General features: G+C 37.6%; 1 non-coding gene across 1 annotated transcript; it reads left to right on the forward strand.

The window, feature by feature from the left end:
- The first annotated feature begins 13555 nt into the window (after window positions 1-13555).
- On the forward strand, window positions 13556-13617 carry LOC114677850 (U7 small nuclear RNA). The gene has a single exon (XR_003729280.1). It is a non-coding gene; the product is annotated as a U7 small nuclear RNA (small nuclear RNA).
- The last annotated feature ends 9429 nt before the right edge of the window (window positions 13618-23046 follow it).

Here is a 23046-nt window from a genome sequence, read left to right on the forward strand (position 1 = left end):
ATATTATCCCTAATACCTACTACTCCAATATTAATCAGTGGTAAAAGAATGACCTCAGAACTTTTTGTTTCAATTGGCCATTTAAGTTTAACAGTACAAGATTGGTTAATGGTAGCAATGCGTCATAAAATCTTCAGAAGGAAAGGAGAATGTTTTGTGGGCCCAATATTTCTTTTCTTTTTTTTTTTTTTTTTTAATGTGTGGTAGTTTTAAGTTATTAGTTTTTAAAATCAGTGCTTTTTTTTTGGGAGATGGAGTCTCACACTGTTGTCTAGGGTGGAGTGCGGTGGCGTGATCTTGGCTCATTGCAACCTCCGACTCCAGGGTTCAAGAAATTCTCCTGCCTCAGCCTCCCGAGTAGCGAGATTACAGATGCCCTAAAATCAGTACTTTTTAATGAAAACAACCAAAAACCTGTCACAGTATTTTGAGACCTGTTAAAACTAAGTTTAATGAGGAAAAAAAAGAGTCAGATAGTAATACTAACTTTTGTAGGCCAGGAGACTAAATCAAGAATACTAGATAATCTAAGGATATTAAATAACTAATGTAACAAGAGAGAAAACAAATGTCCATTTTTATTGGTGAAATTAAAAGATAATATAACTGAGTACATATTTTGTAACACAGTTGAGTAAGAAAAAGAGTGAAATTTTATTTTATTTTGGGGAGCACATATTATTTTGCTTATTTGGTGATCAAAATTAGTGGTTCATATTTCAAAATTGATTAAAAATATTCATCTGTTCATGATAATGTGTAATAAGAATTGGTGTATTTCATCTTTGAAAATATCTTTCTCTACAAATGGTTACTGCCAAATACTGATATAAATCTATGAGCGTATGATTTTAATTGAGCATATTCAATGCTTGGAGGCATTTATATATTTCTATTAGATTTTTCTTTTGATACCATTTAGCATGTCATTTTATTGCAGATTTATCATTTCTAATTGAAGGTTAAGTGGAAGCTCTGCAATTGCTCAGTCAAGTGGATTCTGAAATACAGATATTTCCTTTGCATTTACATAGAGGTTCCCAAGACACTGCTAGAACTGTAGTTTGATCTTGTAAAATATACCCACTACAACTTTGTATGAGAATGGATTTCTCATTTTTTAAAATCTGATAGCATAGTTAAGTATATAAAGTAGTTTAACATTACATGTGATTCCAACATTTAGCTGTCATTGAAATAACTTTACCATAAGTTTTGCATACATGTTGTTTTGGCTTGAAATTTTAGGTTTAATTCATTAAGAACAATAAATCTGTAATGAAACTAAATTCCAAAGCCAGTCAGTGTTCAGTTGAAGGGATTTCTTTTCACTTATAAAGAAATTTGTTCTGGGCTTGAACCAAAAATGCAATAAAAGTTTAAGCCACCAGGATGTTGTACATTAGGGCATGTTAGGACATTTAACTTCTGTTTCTGACAAAAATTCTTGGAAACTGGTGATAGTTGAGTTCTCAAAAGTAATGAAGTTCACTGTTGACACTACATGAAAAAGCCAAGTGTTTTCTGGAATGTACTTTCTGATGAATTCAATGAATAACCATTGGCTTTAAACATCTTACATTTTTTACAACTTTATAATTTGTCCAAGTGAACACTTTTAGCTCCAAACATATTTTACCACTATAAATTAGGAAATATTATCAGATTCCCCTTTAATTTGTGCTAAATTAATGTTTTCTTAAATTCTTTTATAATGTTCTTACTTGATGTTTTTCCACTCGGCTTATTCAGTGAACTTAATTTTTCAGTTGATCCACACTCAGCATTGACACTTTAAACAACTGAGTGATAGAGTGGTCCCTTGATGTCTGTAGGGATTTGATCACAGGATCCCCTTGGATATCAAAATTCAAATATGCTGAAGTCCCCTATAAACAATGGTATAGTATTTGTATATAACCTATGGAACTCTTCATGTATACTTTATTTTTTTTTTATTTTACTTCATTATTATTTTTTAGAGATAGAGTCTCACTCTAATTACCCAGGCTGGAGTGTAGTGGTATAATCATAGCTTACTGCAACCTCAAATTCATGGGCAAAAGCAATCCTCTCACCCCAGCCTCTCAAGTAGACGGGACTACAGGTATGTATACCAGCCTGGCTAATTTTTACTTTTATTTTTATTTTTGTAGAGATGGAGTCTTACCCAGGCTGGTCTCAAATTCCAGACCTCAAATGATCCTCCCTTTGGCCTCCCAAAGTGCTGGGATTACAGGTACAAGCCATCGCACTGAACCACTTTCCATATACTTTAAATCATCTCTAGATTACTTATAATACCTAACACAATGTAAATGCTATGTTAAAGTTTCTAAATATATTCTATACTCAATTGGTTTTTATTTGTGTTATTTTTTAGTTTATTTTAAAGTTTCTAAATATATTCTATACTCAATTGGTTTTTATTTGTGTTATTTTTTATTATTGTATTGTTACTTTAAAAAATTACTTTCTTTGGGATTCAGGGGTATTTTGCAGGTTTGTTACATAGATCTATAGCATAAGGGTGAAGTTAGGGTTTCTAGTGTATCCATCACCCAAATAATGACCATTGTACTCAATAGGTAACTTTTCAACTCTTAACCCGCTCCTACTTCGCACCCCCCCATCTTTTGGTGTCTCCAGTTTCTATTATTTCCATCTCTATGTCCATAAATTCCCACTGTTTAGCTCCTGCTTGTAAGTGAGAATATGAGATATTTGATTTTCTTTTTCTGAGTTATTCACGTGGGAGAATGGTCTTCTCCTTTGTTGCTGAAAGGGAAATGACTATACTTTTTTAATGGCTGCATAGTATTCCATGGTGTATATATACAACATTTTCTTTATCCAATCCACTGTGGAGGACACACGTTAGTTTCATTACTTTGCTACTGTGAATAGTGCTGAGATAAACATATTAGTGCAGCTGTCTTTTTTATATAATGATTTCTTTTTCTTTGGGTAGACACTCCATTGTAGGATTGTTGGATTGAATGTAGTTCTATTTGTAGTTATTTCAGATATCTACATGTTGTTTTCCCTAGAGGCTGAACTAATTTACATTCCCACCAACAGTGGAATTCCTTTTTCTTCTCATCCATGTCATCTGTTGTGCACGTGTGTGTGTGTTTTACTTCTTTTTTCATAATGATCATTTTGACTGGTGTAAGATACCTCAGAGTGGTTTTAACTTGCATTTTCCTGATGATTAGTGATGTTGAACCTCTTTGCACGTGTTTGCTGGCCACTCGTATTTCTTCTTTTGAGAAATGCCTGTTCATGTCCTTTGCCTAGTTTTTAGTTTGGTTGTTTGCTTTTTCTTGCTGAGTTGTTTGAGTTCCTTATAGATATTGGACATTAGTCCTTTGCTGGAGACATAATTTGCTAGTATTTTCTCCTGTTCCATATGTTGTCGGTTCACTCTGTTGATTATTTCTTTCGCTGGATGGAAGCTTTTTAGTTTAATTAAGTCCCAATTGTATTTTTGTTGTTGTTGTTGCTTTTGCTTCTGGGTCCTTCATTACAAATTATTTGCCTAGGCTAATGTCCAGAAGAGTGTTTCCTAGAGTTGTGCCCAAAATTTTTATAGTTTCAGGTCTTACATTTAAGTCTTTTATCCATCTTGAGATAATTTTGTATATGGTGAGACATAGGGGTCCAATTTAATTCTTCTGCAATTGGCCGGTCAATTTTCCAAGCACCATTTATGGAATACAGTGTCCTTTCTCCATTGTTTAATTTTGTCACTTTCATTGAAGATCAGTTGTTTAGGCCGGGCGCGGTGGCTCAAGCCTGTAATCCCAGCACTTTGGGAGGCCGAGACGGGCGGATCACAAGGTCAGGAGATCGAGACCATCCTGGCTAACATGGTGAAACCCCGTCTCTACTAAAAATACAAAAAAACTAGCCGGGCGAGGTGGCGGGCGCCTGTAGTCCCAGCTACTCGGGAGGCTGAGGCAGGAGAATGGCGTAAACCCGGGAGGCGGAGCTTGCAGTGAGCTGAGATCCGGCCACTGCACTCCAGCCTGGGTGACAGAGCGAGACTCCGTCTCAAAAAAAAAAAAAAAAAAAAAAAAAGATCAGTTGTTTGCAGGTATTTGGTTTTATCTATCAGTTCTCTACTTTGTTCCATTGATCTATGTGTCTACTTTTCTGCCAGAACCATGCTGTTTTAGTTACTATAGCCTTGTAGGATAATTTGGAGTCAGGCAGTGTGATGCCTCTGGATTTGTTCTTTCTGCTTAGGATTGCTTTGGCTATTCAGGCTTTTTGTTGTTCTTGTTCCATACGAATTTTAGGATTTTTTTTTTTCTAATTCTATAAAGAATGTCATTGGTATTTTGATAAAAATTGCTTTGAATCTCTAGAATGCTTTGGGTGGCATGGTCATATTAATGATATTTATTCTTCTAATCCATTACACAGGATGTTTCTCCATTTGTTGTGTTATCTACCATTTCTTTCATCAATATTTTATAGTTCCCCCTGCAGAGATCATTCATTTTTTGGTTAAAAGTATTCTCACATTTTTTTTGTGGCTATTATAAATGGGATTGTATGCTTGATTTGGTTCTCACCTCCAATGTTACTGTTGTGTATAAATACTACTGACTTTTGTACATTAATTTTGTATCCTGAAATTTTCCTGAAGTTGTTTATCAAATCTAGGAGTCTTTTGGAGAAGTCTTTAGTTTTTTTTTTTTTCCTAGGTGTATGACCATGTCATCAGCAAATAGATAATTTTATTTCCTCTCTTTCATTTTGGATGTTTTTAATTTTTTTTCTCTTGCCTGACTGCTCTCATTAGGACTTCCAGTGCTATATTGCATAGTAGTGGTGATGGTGGACATCCTTATCTTGTTCCAGTTCTTAGTCAAAATATTTTCAACTTTTCTTTATTCTGTATAATGGGGGCTGTAAGACTGTCATATATGGTTCTTATTATTTTGAGGTATGTTTCTTTGATGTCTGTTGGGATTTTTTTAATCATGAAAGGATGTGGGATTGTATTAAATGCTTTTTCTGGATCCATTGGAATGATTATATGGTTTTTGTTCTTAGTTCTGTTTATGTGATAAATCACATTTATTGATTTGCATCTCTAGAATAAAGTCCACTTGATCATAAGAAATTATCTTTTTGATGTGCTGTTAAATTTTGTTTGCCAATATTTTGTTAAGGATTTTTGCATATTTCATCAGGGATATTGGGCTGTAATCTTTTTTGTGTGTGTTCTCTTGCCTGATTTTGGTGTCAGCGTGATACTGTATTTATAGAATGAGTGAGAAAAGAATCCCTTCTTGATTTTTGGAAATAGTTTAAGTAAGATTAGTACTAGCTCTTCTTTGCACATCTAGTAAAATTTGGCTGTGAATACATATTGTCCTGGAGTTTATTTTTTTGGAAGTGTTTCTTATTACCGATTTGATTTCATCATTCATTACTGGTCTTTTCAGGATTTCTATTGCATACTGGTTCGATTTGGGGATAATGTATTGTTCCAGAAATTCATTCATTTCCTCCAGGTTTTCTAGTTTGTGTGCATAAAGGTGTTCACAGTAGTCACTGATGATCTTTCGTATTTCTGTGGTATCAGTTGTAACATCATCTTTGCCAAGTCTGACTGTGCTTATTTGAATCCTGTCTCTTTTTTTTTTCTTGGTTAATCTAGGTAGCACTGTCAATTATGTTTATCCTTTCAAAAAATCAGCTTTCTGTTTCACTGATCCTTTTTTTTTTTGTCACAATTTCATTTATTTCTGCTCTGATCTTTGTTATTTCTTTTCTTCCGCTTTAGGTTTGGTATATTCTTGTTTTTTTTTAGTTCCTTGAGGTATGACATTAGGTTGTTAATTTGAAATCTTTCCATCTGCTTGATGTAGGAATTTTATGCTATCAACTTTCCTCTTAGCATTGCTTTTGCTGTATCCCTTAGCATTTGGCACATTGTGCCTCTATTTTCATTCATTTCAAAAAAATTTTGAATTCTACCTTCATTTTATTGTTTATCCAAAAGTTGTTCAAGAGTAAGTTGCTTAGTTTCCATGCACTTGTGTAGTTTTGAGAATTCCTCTTGGTATTCATTTCTAATTTTATTCCATTGTGTTCTAAAAAAGTATTTGATACAGTCTCAAGTTTTTGAATTTATTGGGACTTGCTTTATATAAGGTCAAGCATATGGTTGATTTTGGAGAATGTTCCATGATCAGATGAGAAGAATGTACTTTCTGTAGTTTTTGGGTAGAATGTTCTGTAAATGTCTAGTAGGTGTATTGGGCCTACAGTCTAATTTCAGTCCAGAGTTTCTTTGTTAATTTTCTGCTTTAATGATATGTCTAGTGGTGTCAGTGGGATGTTGAAGTCCCCTGCTATTATTGCATTACTGGTAATATGTTTTCCTAGGTCTAGAGGTATTTATGGTATGAATCTGGGTGTTCCAATGTTGGGTGCATATATTTTATATAGTTACAATTTGTTTTATTGAACCCTTTATTGTTATATAATTCTCTCTTTGTCTTTATTTTACAGTTGTGGTTTAAAGTCTGTTTCTCCTATCTGATATGAGAATCTCACATCTGATATGAGAATGGCTATTTCTACTCACTTTTGTTTTCCATTTGCGTGACATATCTTTTTCCACTTCTTTACTTTGAGCCTGTAAGTGTCTTTAGCTAAAAGGTGGGTCTCTTGTAGGTAACAGATGGTAGGATGTTATGTTTTATCCAACTTGCTAGTCTATATCTTTTAAGTGGAGAATTTAAGCCATTTATATTCAAGGTTAATGTTGATATGTGAGGTTTTGTTCTTGTCATAGTGTTGTTAGCTACTTGCCTTGGAGTCTTAATTGTAATTACTTATAGAATCTGTGAGCTTTCTATTATGTGTGCTTTGATATTGGTGAGTATTTTCCTTTCACTTGCGTGTTAAAACTCCTTTGAGCATTTCTTGTAGGACTAGTATAGTGGTGTTGAGTTCTCTCAGCATTTCCTTCTCTGAGAAATACTTTTTTCTCCTTCATTTATGAAGCTTAGTTTGATAGGATATAATATTTTTGTCTGGCTTTTTCTTTTCTTGGAGCAGGTAAAAATAGGGCTCCAATCTCTTCTGGCTCCAAAAGTTTCTGCTGAAAACTCTAGTATTAGTCTGATGGGATTTCTTTTATAGCTGATTTGGTGCTTTTCTCTGGCTACTTTTAGGATTTGTTCTATCACGTTAACCTTGGATAGTCTGGTGAGTGTGTAACTTGGTGATATTCATCTTATGTAGTCGCTTCAAGATATTCTCTGGATTTTGTGTATCTGTATATCTACATCTTTAGCAAGATCCAGGAAATTTTCCTGAATTATTTTCTTAAATATGCTTTCTAAACTTCTTATTTTTTCTTTTCTCCTTCAGGAATGGCTATGAATCACAAGTTTGGTTGCTTTATAAAATTTTATGTTTCTCAAAAGCTTTGTCATTTTAGAAAATTCTTTTTCCTTTATCTTTTCTGACTGGGTTTATTCAAAAGACTGGTCTTCAAGGTCTTAAATTATTTCTTCTGCTTGGTCTAGTCTCTTGTTAAAGCTTTCAATTGCATCTTGAAATTCTGTCAATGAATTTTTATTTCCAGAAGTTCTCTCTGTTGTTGATATGTTTTTAAAGGTATGTCTGAAAAACATCCCATGAATTGTTTTCCTGGTTGCTTTACGTTGTTTTTCAACTTTCTCTTGAATGTCATTGAGCTTCCTTACAATCTGTGTTTTGAATTCTATATCTGTCATTTAAAATTTTTCATTTTGGTTAGAATCCATTGCTAGGGAGCTAGTGTGGTTCTTTGGGGGGTGTGTCACAACATTCTGTTTCTTCATGGTGCTGGAGTTCTTGGCTGGTTCCTGCTCATCCTTCGAAGGTTTTGATTCTTATTTTTGAATTTACTTTCATTTAGATAGTATATTTTTTCCCCCTTGCTTGCTGGTGTGACTGTAGAGCCTGTTGGGTAGAGTCTTTTGGCTTTGCTTCTATTGCCCTGTGCACTTCTGTCATCGTTTTGTATTGGATTGTGCAGTTACACTTACAGGTCAGTAGATGAAACTAACAGGTCAGAGCCAGCTGTGGCAAAAGCAGATGGATATTTACTAGATCTTTGCTTACTGTGTGGTGCACTCTGGTGACACAGCTGGGCAGGTCTGGATCACCTGGCTTGCCCATGAATATTACAGTGATGAGCACAGGAACTAGTCTTGATGGGAGTGGCTCAGGGAGCTCCTGGTGAAATACTCTGATGTCTGCTGGAGGTGAGTGGACTATACTAGCTTTATGTCCAAGATAGGCAGGAATGCAATGTGGGTCCCCATGACACCCCTGTGCTGGGCTCATGACTCTCACTTCAAATGCACACTGTCATCTACCTCAGCCCTCAGTGCAGCTAAGAGCCATGGAAGACCCCTGTGCTGTGATTTTCTGTGGGACTGGTTTCAGTGTGGAACCTCCTCACTCAGCCTATGTATTGTTTTATTTTTTTCTTTTCTTTTCTTTTTTTTGAGGAGTTTCACTCTTGTCACCCAGGCTGGAGTGTAATGGCATGATATCGGCTTACTGCAACCTCCACCTCCTGGGTTCAAGAGATTCTCCTACCTCAGTCTCCTGAGTAGCTGGGATTACAGGCACTCACCACCACGCCAGGCTAGTTTCTTGTAATTTTAGTTGAGACGGGATTTTGCCATGTTGGGCAGGCTGGTCTCGAACCCCTGACCTTAAGTAATCTGCCTGCCTTGGCCTCCTAAAGTGCTGGGATTACAGATGTGAGCCACCGTGCCCAGCCTGCTATTTTTCTATTGTTATTTCCAAATATTTTCCATGGCCTTTAGTTGAATTCATTGATGTAGAACCCGTGGATACAGCGGGCCAACTGTATTGGTAATATCCCTCAATTTGTCAAGAACCAAGGAAAAGCGCTCTAAATCATTTTTATTTAAAAAATTATTTGATTTTTCTCCTAAAGTCCTCAACTCTTTGAACAACTGTTCTTGCAGAAAGGCTAATAGTCCTAAACAAGATTACTTTCTCTGAACACATTTTCTGTAGCGATCATTATTGTGATAAATGCTTAATTTGGTAATATCAACGTACATTGTAATCTTTTAGCACAGCTATATTGTTATCGTATAATGAATACAATTCTTGTTAACTAAGATAACAACATCCACACTTGATTCTGCCTTTAAAGTGCAAAGTCCACTTTTTTTTTCTTGTTTTAACAGAATGGGTATGTAGTGATGATAGAAAATAAAGTTGCAATATGGAGGAGATATATATAGTATTTGAAGAGCTGTCAAGTTATAACTATGTCACTGTGATTTGTGAATTGCATAGCAGTGAAAAGTAATGAGAGTATCAGATAAGGTCTTTGTTGCATATACTCAACTCGGTAGCCATAGAGAATACATAAACCATTGAGTATTGCCTAGTGAAATGAAACTTTTTCTCTGGACACTGAAATTTGAATTTTATATAATTTTCATTTTGTCATTCCTTGTCAAGAATGAAAAAATGTACCATAATCACACATAAATATTCAAGTCAGATTGAAAACATAGTGTCTGATCATCAGTTAGTTTAAAAGAATCATAGCATGTGTGACCACATCTTAAAGGATATTGAGTCTGACTCAGTTAATTTTTTAGAAAATAAATCAAGGGGCTGGGCAGGGTGGCTCACGCCGGCAATCCCAGCAATTTGGGAGGCTGAGGTGGGTGGATCATCTGAGGTCAGGGGTTCAAGACCAGCCTGACCAGCATGGTGACATTCTATCTCTACCAAAAACACAAAAATTAGTATTGGGTGCCTGTAATCTCACCTACTTGGGAGGCTGAGACAGGAGAATTGCTTGAACCTGCGAGGCGGAGGTGACAGTGGGCGAAGATCACGCCACTGCACTCCAGCCTGGGCAACAGAGTGAGACTCCATTTCCAAAAAAAAAAAAAGAAAAGAAAATAAAGAAAGGGTCTGAAGTGTTAAATGACTCATACAAGACACACAGACAGTGATAGTAGAGCTAGGAATCTTGTTTTAAAATTTTCTATGCAGTGTATTTCTCTAAGTACAACATGGACTTTATATATACAGTAATGAATATACACTTTTGTTTGCTTTATAATATTTGTCACTCTTTTGGAAAAAATATATATTAAGCATAAAAGTATCCACAACCAATGTACAGACTAAATAGCAATAATAATAGTTATAGTAATAAGGCAAATCCAAGGTACCTGCTATTAATTTTAAGAAAGACAAGTGATGATGGTGGCATACCTGGCTTTTTAAACTTAAAATATGATACTTTCAACATTGCACGATTTTTTGTGATTTTACTGTAATTACCTCTTCTTTTTAAAAATAGATTCCCTTTCTAGGGTTAAGAAAGTTCCCTTCATTTTTTAGGACCCTAAAGGGTTTTCCCCATCTGGGTCCTCTGGCCTGAAGCTGGAGTTTTTCTTATTCTACTCCGTAGCTCATTTTCTACAACTGTGCTTATGTCTGGGACAGGAAGACTGAGAACGAAAATAAGCAATTGGCTTTTTTTTGCCCCATCCTCTTGAGACCACCACTTCGCTACTGGAGACAAAGTTTACCCTGTCTCAAATTTTAAGTACTTCTTGGACCTTGCTGTTGCCAATATTCCTCTTGTTTATACCACTACTGTGAGATCTCCTGAAGACTAGGGCATGCGAGAAAAGAGAAAGAAAAAAAAAAAAAGAGAGACAAATGGGGAAATTTCCCTCCACATTCTCTGAGTGTCAAGAAACCTCTTTCCGGTTCTTCAGGAGAGAACTTGAGAGTTTCTAGAACTCTATCTGTTGCCACTTCCATGTTTTGGGCTGCCTTGGTACCCAGCTGCATTCCATAAGGAATGCAGGGGCTTCCTGTAGAATCTGCCTCCTTTGACCCAGAATTAGGACCAGCCAGCAGAACTTCTTATATTTCTAGCTCTACTTAGAGCGAAGTTCGAGACAGGCAACCATATTTATCTTCCTCTATGGCACTTTTTTTTTTTTTTTTTTTTTTTTTTGGAGACGGAGTCTCGCTCTGTCACCCAGGCTGGAGTGCAGTGGCGAAATCTCGGCTCACTGCAAGCTCCGCCTCCCAGGTTCACGCCATTCTGCCTCGGCCTGCGGAATAGCTGGCTACACCGGGCTAATTTTTATGTATTTTTTAGTAGAGACGGTGTTAGCCAGGATGGTCTTGATTTCCCGACCTCGTGATCCACCCGCCTCGGCCTCCCAAAGTGCTGGGATTACAGGTGTGAGCCATGGCGCCCGGCCTATGGAACTTTTTTTTAACAAATAGACCTTTTGACGGCATTGCCCTTCTCTTTAGGGAGCCTTCTTTTGTGTGGAGGTGCTGTCGATCTTCCATCTTGCTTGTCTCTAGATTTTATTTATCTCCTATATTCAGGGGCTCTGAAATGCCAACCCAGGTAAAATGGCTGCTTCAATGTGCTACATAGTTCTCTGGAATCAATTTTTCTTTGCTCTCTCTTACCTCTGAGGTTATTCCCTATTTTTAAATAAACTCATCCATGACAAAAAGGTAGATTGTTTTAATATTTTATATAGTATTATAAATATTCTCCACGTGGAGTACTTTTTTATACCTCTAGCTCAAATCACTTGCTACAAATGGCAGTTTTGATGGATTTTTTAAAAATAAAATTGATTTGTGGTTTTCATATGATGTGCATACTGTTCCGAGGAATGGCTCTAGTGAACCCCTAGTTATGTTACCTCGTTGAGTTAATTAATCAGCAACTCAATATCTAATATTTCAATTTATTTCTCTGGAATATTTTTTTCTCAGATTTTTTTAAACATTTGAGATAAAGAGAAGTCAAATTGACTTGATTTTAGGTATTCACTTGATACATGGGTATATTTGCATTAGATTATAGTTCATCCTCTGTGCTAATTTCAAAAATATGAACTCAATGATATGTTTACTGTAATTTAAGTATCAATGATTATGATGAATATGAATTTATTTGGATTTGTAAAGTCCACCTCTAAATATACTCAAGTGGCAACTTTTGTATAAATCACCTTCTCATTCTGTACCCTTTATCCTTCTGCTGTCTCCTGTTATCTGCCTTCAGAAACATGCCTCTGTTCCTATAAAACATTGAGAAAATGAAGTATTAGAACAAGGTGGTTTCTTCTGGAAAGATTTGCATTTTAATCATCATAAAAGCTTTAAGTTATAAGTCTATGATAATGAAACTTCAGACATCAGAGAGGATTTTTAGAGAAAACTCACCCCAAAAAAAATGGCCTAAGATTGTGGCATAATACAAAATGCATAGCTTTCAGATTTTAAAATTTTGAGTTGATTTGTTGAAGGAATTTACGTGGGAAAAGGTGGTTATTGTCTATTATGCCTGGAGGTTAGTAATACTTACCCATTCCCTAATAAAACCCAGTGATGTTCAGTGTGATTTACAGGAAGAGTATTTCAGGAATAGTGGGATATATAAAGACAGCATTTTTTTTTTAATAATAACTAAGTCAGCAGTGTTACTCCCTATGGCAAACTTTATTTCAAAGTCTCATAAGCCTATTAATTCTTCAGTAAGCGGATTCCACTGGACAGGGTGTTAGGTGTATCTGGAAGGCTTGAAGGGGTAAATTCTGAGTAAGTTGTAATTTTAGGGTTTTAAATTAGGTTTAACAAAGCCTGTAGGGTATTATGAGCCCAATATTCTCTGCGCACTTGAAAATTAATGTGTGTGGCTTAAAAACATCTGGGTTAGAGATTAAGCTTTCTTTGGTGTAAAACATTATTACAACAGTAGATATGTAACTAGAGAGAGAAATTGAAGTTTGTGGGTGTGTTCCAGTTCAGTAGGTAGTTTAATTATTGCAGTAATTCTTCCAGCTTGCTTTCTCTTTGTGGAGTACTTGGAATTCCTTGGTATGTGTGGCTTCCTAAGTAATACATCTGATCCTGATGAAAGCCAACCAGCCCTGTCCTTGGAGGGTGAACTTACTCTAAGATGTTGAAAGTGAAAGTCAACAACCACTCTGCTGTCTGTATTCGAGATATTTATGAGAGCAAATAAACGATATGAATATAGAGCAAATTGAGTGTCTTGGGTATAAAGTAATGATGATCAGGCCTGTGTTGAACATGTCACATAGTCATTGTTGACTCAATTTTGCTTGATCTTTGGATGCAGCCAGCCTTGGGATGTAGCCAGACTTAATCTTGGATGGATCTTGCTGCACATTTTAGAATGAAGTCTGTGAGTTGCCACGGAATGGGCTTCCATGATTATGAGTATAGTGGTGCATTGGTTTGTTTGGATTCACTTAAGCTGTGGTAACAGACATGCACTGAGCCAGTGAATGTTGGAAAATATCCTCTAGGGCTCCTCATTAGTCACACTAGAGACTCAAACATTGTTTAAAATATATAAGCTTCATATGACTTGATCATCCAGTACGTGAATTTTCTTTCCAAATCAATCAACCGTTCCCGATTTCTCTCCCACAGGCCTCCATCAAAACAAGTTATCCAGTGTTACAGCTCTTTTAGAATTTGTCTAGCAAGTTCTCTGGTCTTCACTGGAAAACCCATAAAATATTAATAATAAAACCAGTTATCTAAAGAGCAGCTACTCGTTTGCTATCTCTTCTAGTAGACGTAGGGAGTTCAAACTGTTTTCACCATTACGGCTTTTGAATCCACATAGCATTATGTCTAGTGGCATTCTAATCTCTGGGGCTTCAAATGATGCTCAATTCATATGCTACAGTACTTGTGTGATAAGAGCTTCATTAGATGATGTCTGTGATCTGCTCAGTGTCCAAGTTTCAAGTATAGGACTTAAAAACACAGTTGTTACCTGATACCTGCCTTTGGTAAATGCTTCCTATTTCCTTCTTTCATCCCTACTTTCTAGTGAAACGTTGACAAGCAGGAGTTATGCATCCAGAATGATCCTTTATTGCTCTTCTTCCTGTATTTACTCTGCAGAGAAACACTGAAGGATAGCATGCACAAAGTTGTGAAGGAAAGTGTGGCAGACAGACCCTAAGGCGACCTCCCATTATCCTTGCCTTTTAGTATTTATAATGTTGTATAACCCCCTTCTCCTAAATGTGAGCAGGGTCCTTGACTTGCGGCTTATAAGTAGAACAGGGCAAATGAGATGAAATATCAGCCCGTTGATTAGGTTATGTTACATGGCATAAGGTAAAGAAATTTTGCATATATAGTTAAGGTCCCCAAACCAGTGGTTTAGAAGTATCAAAAGGGAGGTTATCAGGAGAGATCAGGTGAAAACCCTTGACAAAATGACTGGGCCTTCTCTGAGTGACAAACTCTCCTGCTGACCTTGAAGAAACAAGCAGCTAAGATGTGAACTACCATGGAGAATGCCACGTGGCAGGGAACTGAAGGCAGCTTCTAGGAGCTGAGGGCCTCAGTGCTACGATTGTAATAAATTAAATTCTGGCAACAACCACAAGAACTTGGAAGAGTACCCTTAATTTCAAATGAGATTGTAGCTTGGTTGACACATTGATTGCAGCCAGTGAGACTCTCAACAAAGAACCCAGTTATGTTCCCAGACTCCTGACTCACATAAATGGAGTATTTTAAAGTGTTGGGCCAGGCACAGTGGCTCATGCCTGTAATCCCAGCACTTTGGTAGGCTGAGGCGAGAGAATCACTTTAGGTCAGGAGTTCAAGACCAGCCTGGCCAACATGGTGAAACCTTGTCTTTACAAAAATATTAAAAAATTAGCTGGACATGGTGGCATCTGCCTATAATCCCAGGTACTTGTGAGGCGGAGGCAAAAGAATCACTTGAATCCAGGAGGCGGAGGTTGCAGTGAGCTGATGCCGTGCCACTGCATTCCAGTAGTGTAAGACTCCATCTCAAAAAAAATATATAAATAAATAAAATAAATATAAAATTAATAAATAAGCAATGTATTTTAAAATGTTAAATTTGTGGTAATTTGTTATACAATAATTAAAAGAAATGAATACACAAGTAATATAGGAGATTTGGGATTTTATAATCACAGACTTGTACCCAAGAGAGGTGACTACAAACTTTCTGCTCACATAAAACGTGTGGAGAAGGAGTCCCCTCTTAGTATTTATACCTGTGAGAGGGGATTTGTAGCCAGGTAGGCTCAAATTATGATCTTACCTCTGCCACTTTATAAGCTGAATAATTTGTGGCAAGTTCTTTCACTTGTTTTAACTTGTCTTCTCATTAGAAAAAGGGGATAATGGTAGTAATGACTTTGCAGTATTGTGGAGATGAAAGTGAGATATGTCCAGTGCCGAGCCCATAGTTGTTCAAAAACACTACTCCCCTTCCCCATTCTTCATGTTTGCAAGGCGCCTCTCTCTTTTGTATACATATTTAAATTACACATATACTTTTAGATTCAGCTCAGATCACATTTTCTAGTTCATTAACTAGACTTCAAGTACCTAGCAGAGAAAGATATGTCTTATTCTTTTGTGTTCCCAGCATATAGCACAAACGCTGGCATACTACATGTGTCCCTGTAACACTCCAGGTCATTTGGATCTCTTCTTTGAACTCAAATGTTTTTGTTTGGGATGGAATGCAGTTGATTTTGTACAGAGGCTTGAGGAGGCAGTGATTGATTTACCAGGGCTGTGGAGGGGGGAATTGGTTTGACCAGGTGTGCCATTTACATAGCCTGTGAAAAGCCTGGCCCTCCCATCCTAGTCTTTTATCATGCAAATGTGCCTCTACCTGGAGCTCTGCCATGGTGCATGCACGGTGTGGTATTATCTGGAGGCCTCCATGATACTGGCACACGTGGTGACAAGGAAAAGAGAGTGGGAAACGCCATACTGAATGTACCTGGCTTTCAGGTACAGCTGCCAGTATTTATGTATAAAAGCTTCTAGTTTGCCTATTTATGCCTGACTCTTCAGGCTGCTTTCTGGTAGAGAAGCAATGGTTTGGGGCTGCTTTTTATTAAAGGAAAATTCCACCCAGAACTCTTTTACCCTTTCTAGCTTCTTACCCTTTCTCTGCCACTTATTTTACAATACTGCCTTTCCTATTTCTTTAATTTTAATTTTGCTCTTGCTTTCTGAATTTCCATGTGTAGGTCATATCTTCCAAACAGATTATAAAGTCCTTTAGGGTAAACCTTATTTATATCCAATACCTTGTGTGTTAGTCTGTTCTCACGCTGTTAATAAAGACATACCTGAGACTGGGTAATTTATAACGAAAAAGAGGTTTAATGGACTCGCAGTTCCACATTGCTAGGGAGGTCTCACAGTCATGGCGAAGGCTAATGAGGCTTGTTTTACATGGCACCAGGCAAGAGAGCTTGTGCAGGGGAACTCCCATTTGTAAAACCATCAGATCTCGTGAGACTTGTTCACTAACACGAGAATAGTATGGGGGAAATCACCCCCAGAGTTCAATTATCTCCACCTGGCCTCACCCTTGACACATAGGGACTATTACAGTTCAAGGTGAGATTTGGTTGGGACACAGCCAGACTATGTCACTTTGCCTAATAGTGAAAATATACATAGCATTTAAAAAAAAAAAAAAGAGGGACTTGGGTGGGATATTGTAATCGGACACGGACTTAAATGTTCATCAGTTAAAATAATTTGCACTCTTGTTTACTTAGAGATTAAATACCTTGAAGCTATGATATTTATTATTAAGCAGGTGCATTGCTGCCCAATTTTTAATTTTTATTTTTTGGGTACACTGAAGTATAATATCACTTGAGTGTCACTGACCAAAAATTTTATTGTATTGTAGTGTGAAATCTAGCTTGGAGATTTTAATGAATCTTCAAGAACTGGTTAAATTGGTTTTTAATTAAATTTCATTTTATTTGTAGTGATTAATTTTAAACTAATTTAGGATTAGATAAATGAGATTAATCTTGAAATCAAGAAACTGACTTAATTAGGAGAAAGCTATTTCTCACTGTGAAATGAGAAATAAAATACTAATTTCATCTAAGAGGACACTGTTTTAGCTAAGATAAAATTACAAAGAAAACTTTTGGGGAGGAAATTTTGCATTTAAAATAAACTTAGGATACAGAACATATGTTAACTGAACCACTGATGAAGAAAGCTTGCAGCTTAAGTTTACTAACTGAAAAGCAGTTACCATCGTGAATCCCGAAAATCTGAGACAGGTCTCAGTTAATTTAGAAAGTTTATTTTGCCAAGGTTGAGGACACACGCCCATGACACAACTTCAGGAGGTCCTGACAACATGTTTCCAAGGTGATAAGAGCACAGTTTGGTTTTGCATTTTAGGGAGACATGAGGCATGAAACATATGCTAGGGAGAAATGAGACAATCAACATATACAAGATGAACATTGGTTTAGTCTGGAAAAGCGGGACAACTCAAAGCAAGGCAGGAAGACTCGAAGTAGGGAGGGCCTTCCAGATCATGGGTAGATAAGAGACAAATGGTTGCATTCCTTTGAGTTTCTGTTAGCCTCTCCAAAGGAGGCAATCAGATACAGATTTATCTCAGTGAGCAGAAGGTGGCTTTTCATAGAACGAGAGGCAGGTTTGCCCTAAGTAGTTCCCACTTTGACTTTTCCCTTTAGCTTAGTGATTTCGGGGCCCCAGTTTTCACGCCGTAAAGTAATCTTCAAAAGGGGTAAGATCTGGAGGTTGAAGGAAAGATTCGTCTTCATGATTCATCTCCGATTATTTGTCCAATCTATTTTTGCATTTTCTAATTGATGCAGCATTTTAAAGTCTTTAAAAATGTTACATTAGTTATTCATAGACATTGTTAGAAAGGTGTAATAGATATAATAAAGTTTTCTCTCTGTTAATTTTATATAATTTTTTTCACAAGCTCTGTTGTTTGACTAAATGTCTTTCTTCTCTTATCAACTGTCCCTTGCTTTTCTGTTCCTTCATCTTTGCCACTGACATGATCTATATAAACTACATTTCTTTCTTTTCTTCCACTTTATTCATTTTATTTCTTCCACTGTATTTTACTTTGCAGTCTAAATATAGAAAATTTGCTTTATTTTCACAACAGGTAGATAGGAGATATAAGAACATTTAGTTTCATAGTGTCATGGTATGCAGAAATTCAGCTGCTTATTTTTTTCCAGTAGCAGTACCATGACTGAAGATGCATTCAGATATAAACACACACACATGAACACACAAACATTCACATGCACACACATACACTAAATCAAAAGAGAAAAGTTGGCAGGTAAACAATATGAAATTGAATAGAATTAAGTAATTACATGTCATGACAAAGAATCCCTCTATACTGAGGGAGGAGATGACCCCTCATATTATCTTATGCCCAATTTCTACCTCCAAAGAAAGAAGAACTAAAAACTTTAAAAGAAATGAAATCCACAGGCAGACAGCCCGGCGCCACACCCTGGGCCTGGTAGTTAAAGATGGACCCCTGACCTAATTGGTTCTGTTACAGGCATTGTATAGAAATGCACTGTGAAAATCCCTATCTTGTTTTGTTCCGATCTAATTACCCGTGCACGCAGCCCCCAGTCACGTGCCCCCTGCTTGCTCAATCAATCACGACCCTCTCACATGCACCCCCTTAGAGTTGTGAGCCCTTAAAAGGGACAGGAATTGCTCACTCGGGGAGCTCGGCTCTTGAGACTGAAGTCTTGCCAATGCCCCGGGCTGAATAAACCCCTTCCCTCTGTAACTCAGTGTCTGAGGAGTTTTGTCTGCCACTTGTCCTGCTACATTTCTTGGTTGCCTGACCAGGAAACGAGGTGAATGGTGGATGGTGGAGGCATCTCCTTAGGCGACTTAAGCCTGCCCTGTGGAACATCCCTGCGAGGGACTCCGACCAGCCCGAGCTACGCGGATCCTGAGAGCACTCCCCGGTAAGCATTTCCCCCGGTGGGACGACTTGCCAGAGCAGTGTGTGGCAGGCCCCTGTGGAGGATCAACTCAGTGGCTGAACACCAGGAAGGAATGGGCACTTGGAGTCTGGACATCTAAAACTTGGTAAGACTAGTCTTTGAAACTTGTCCACTCCGTTTGAGTGGAAGCGTGGCCTGAACACCCATGGTGTGCATTTATCGGCACTTTGGTTTTTGTTTTGACTGGTCTTGGGAACTTGCCTACTCCATTTGAGTGGAAGCGTGGCCTGATCACCCATGGTGTGCCTTTATCAGCATTTTGGTTTTTGTTTTGACTTGGTTTGAATTGCTTGACCGGACTGGTCTTGGGAACTTGCCTACTCCATTTGAGTGGAGGCGTGGCCTGATCACTCACAGTGTTCCTGTACTGGCACTTTGGTTTTTGTTTCTGACTTGACTTGGATTGCTTGATACTTTGGTTTTGGTTTTGACCTGGCTTAGATTTCTGGATACTCTGATTTTGGTTTTGATTTTGGTTTGGTGTAAACTACAAGTGTGTGTGTGCCCTTTTTACCCGTTCTTTGTTTTGTGGTGTGCATGTGGTGTCAGCATGGTTGGTCTAGAGGAAACATGGGTGAGGCACAAAGTAAGCCCACCCCACTAGGAACTATGTTGAAAATTTTCAAAAAAAGGATTTAAGGGAGACTATGGAGTATGTGACACCAGGAAAACTTAAAACTTTGTGTAAGATAGACTGGCCAACATTAGAGGTAGGTTGGTCATTAGAATGAAGCCTGGATAGGTCCCTTGTTTCAAAGGTATGGCACAAGGTAGCCTGTAAGCCAAGGAACCCAGACCAGCTTGTTTTAGATCCCCGCCCCCAACACACGGCGGTTGAGAGAACAGCAGCATAAGTGGCTGGCGGAGGCAAGGAAAGAGCAACAGAGAGAAAGGAAAGAGACAGAGAGGAGAAGAGGCAAAGAGAGAGAGGAAGAGACAGAGAGGAAGAGACAACGAGGGAGTCAAGGAGAGAGAGAAAGAGACAGAGAGAGAGGAAGAGACAGAGGCAAAAGGAAAGTCAGAGAGAGACAGAGAGAAAAAAAGAGATATACAAGTAGTTAAGAAAAAAAAAGTGTACCCTATTCCTTTAAAAGCCAAGGTAAATTTAAAACCTGTACTTGATAATTGAAGGTATTTTCTGTAACTCTGTAACACTCCAATACCACTTTGTTGTCAGTGTAAACAAGGGCGTATCCCGAAAGCACTGAGGCCTTCCTCCTGTTAAAAAAAAAAAAAAGGGGGGGGGGCGGAATTTATGTAAAAAGAGTGTTATATGGTAAATTCGTGTGCTGAAATAAATTAACTGGTTGTTTAAGGAAATGTTTGTAATCAGTCAGAAAGTTAAGGCATGTCAAAAAATTGCCTGTAAAAGTCGAAAAAAAAAGATTATAAAAAATGTGTGTTAAAAAAAAGAATTTATGCAAAAAATGTTGTATAATTTAAAAGTAACTAGGCCTCCTGAATGTAAAACTATTGAAAAAAAAAAAAAGTTTATATGCAAGGTGTATAACAAAAGCAAAATATATCTTTGGTAAAAGAATTATAAGGAGGCATAAGAATGTACATTTTAAAAAATTATTGTTTTGAAGGTTTAAGCAAGTTTCAAAACGTTAATTGTAAAGAATATTCTGTGTGTAAACATATTAGCTACAGTTAAAGAAGTATCATCCAGTTTTTCTGTGAACTGGACATTAAAAGCATAACAGGTTTTTCTTAAAGCACCAACCTGCTCTTTAGCAAAAATTATAAAAGATTAATAAGAGTCTATAAAATCTTACCTTATGGTCAAACATTAAAAATTAAATAAAAAAATATGTCCACAAGGTTTTATTAAAATTAGGTTTAACATTAATAACACACTAATATAAAGATAAAATTTAGCTTATCTGGTATACAAATCATACAAGAAGCATTGTTAAATGTAAAATGGTATTTGGCTTTCTTTGGTTTAAAAACTAATAAAAATAGGTGCTAAAGGAAATTCCTCAGTAAAAAGGCACTAAGGACTATAAAGTCCACTGCCAAGGTCCTCACATTTAAAACAAAAGGTCCATTTCTTAAAAATTATATACTTGGTTTATCTTCTACTTTCCTTTCTCACAAAAGAAAAAAAAAAAAAAAACTAAAAGTCTTTTAGCATAGGTACCACCCCTAGAATTTCCAGTAAACCAACACCAGCCTGAAGATCATATGCTCATCTAAAGGTAGAAAGAAGAAAAACTCGAGCCAGCCTGGGAAGGACCCTACCTTGTGTTGCTAACCACCAAGACTAATGTTCCTACAGCAAAAAAAAAAAAAAAAAAAAAAAAAAGAAGGACTCATCACACCCGAGTCAAGAGAGCGCCAACCCCTCCAGAGTCGTGGGCCATAGTCCCAGGGGAAAACTGTCGTGCGCGTCTGTGTGAAGAGACCACCAAACAGGCTTTGTGTGAGCAATAAGGCTGTTTATTTCACCTGGGTGCAGGCGGGCTGAGTCCGAAAATAGAGTCAGCACAGGGAGATAGGGGTGAGGCCATTTTATAGGATTTGGGTAGGTAAAAGAAAATTGCAGTCAAAGGGGGGTTGTTCTCTGGCGGGCAGGAGTGGGAGTCACAGGGTGCTCAGTGGGGTAGCTTTTTGAGTCAGGATGAGCCAGGAGAAGGAATTTCACAAGATAACGTCATCACTTAAGACAGGCACTGGCCATTTTCACTTCTTTTGTGGTGGAATGTCATCAGTTAAGGTGGGGCAGGGCATTTTCACTTCTTTTGTGATTCTTCAGTTACTTCAGGCCATCTGGGCATATACATGCAAGTCACAGGGGATGCGATGGCTTGGCTTGGGCTCAGAGGCCTGACAAAAACCCTACCAAACTAAAGCTAAGATAAATTTAACTCTTTTAGTCTATTCTATTACTCTTTTTTCTTGCCTCATTCTATTGCAGACCATCTAGTTATTAATATAACCAAGCCAATTTCGTCTCAGACTATTGCATTTAATGCTTGCTTTGTCATACCCTGTGAGGACTTGCCAAGTCAAAGACAGCTTTCTACTTCAAAAAAAGTACTTCTGTCCCTCCTGACTCTCCTCAGACTAGACATTTGTAAACTAGGACCATTTAATCCGGGGAGATTTCAATAAAGACCCCAGTGCCAACCAGGAGTGTTACCCCCCGATGTACAGCTTTTATGCCATAGTTGGTCCAATGTTCTGTGGACCACTAAAGAGCAAGGATGGACTGCCCCAACTGGTTTTTGTAATTTTCCTAAAACCATACATTCATTTTACTAGAGGACTATAGAAGTGAAAGACTGAAAACAAACTTTAGCAATTAAGACAGGATACCAAGATGCAAATGCCTCGTTAAAATTGATCAAATATTCCATCTGCACATTAAACAAAAGCAATTGTTATGCTTGTGCACTCGGCAGGCCAGAGGCCCAGATTGTCCCCCTTCCACTAAGGTGGTCCTCCAGTGGACCAGGCGTAGGCTGCATGGTAGCTCTTTTCCAGGATTCTACAGCCTGGAGTAATAAGTCATGCCAAGCTCTCTCTGCTATATCCTAAAGTCCCTGCGGGTCAGCCTCCGAGGGCCATCCAGCTTCTATCTCCCAACACTAAGTTCACTTTGTGTCTCTCACGACAGGGAGGAAACTTAGCATTCCTTGGAGACTTGAAAGGATGCAGTGAGCTTAAGAATTTTCAAGAGCTTATCAATCAGTCAGCCCTTGTTCATCCCTGAGTGGATGTGTGGTGGTATTGTGGTGGACCTTTACTAGGCACTCTGCTGAATAACTGGAGTGGCACTTGTACTTTAGTCCAATTGGTTATCCCTTTCACCCTGGCATTTCATCAACCAGAAGGAAAAAAATAATAATAAGACGTAATAAAGCGAGAGAAGCCCCTTATGGGTCTTTCAACTCTCATGTCTATTTAGACGCAACTGGAGTCCCACGAGGAATACCAGATCAATTTAAAGCTTGAAATCAAATAGCTGCAGGATTTGAGTCAATACTTTAGTAGGTGACAGTTAATAAAAATGTAGATTAGATAAACTACATCTATTACAACCAATAGCAACGAGCTTTTCATGAGTTAAAAG

Source organism: Macaca mulatta, chromosome 4 (genome assembly GCF_049350105.2).
Source record: "Macaca mulatta isolate MMU2019108-1 chromosome 4, T2T-MMU8v2.0, whole genome shotgun sequence".
Lineage (NCBI taxonomy): Eukaryota > Metazoa > Chordata > Mammalia > Primates > Cercopithecidae > Macaca > Macaca mulatta.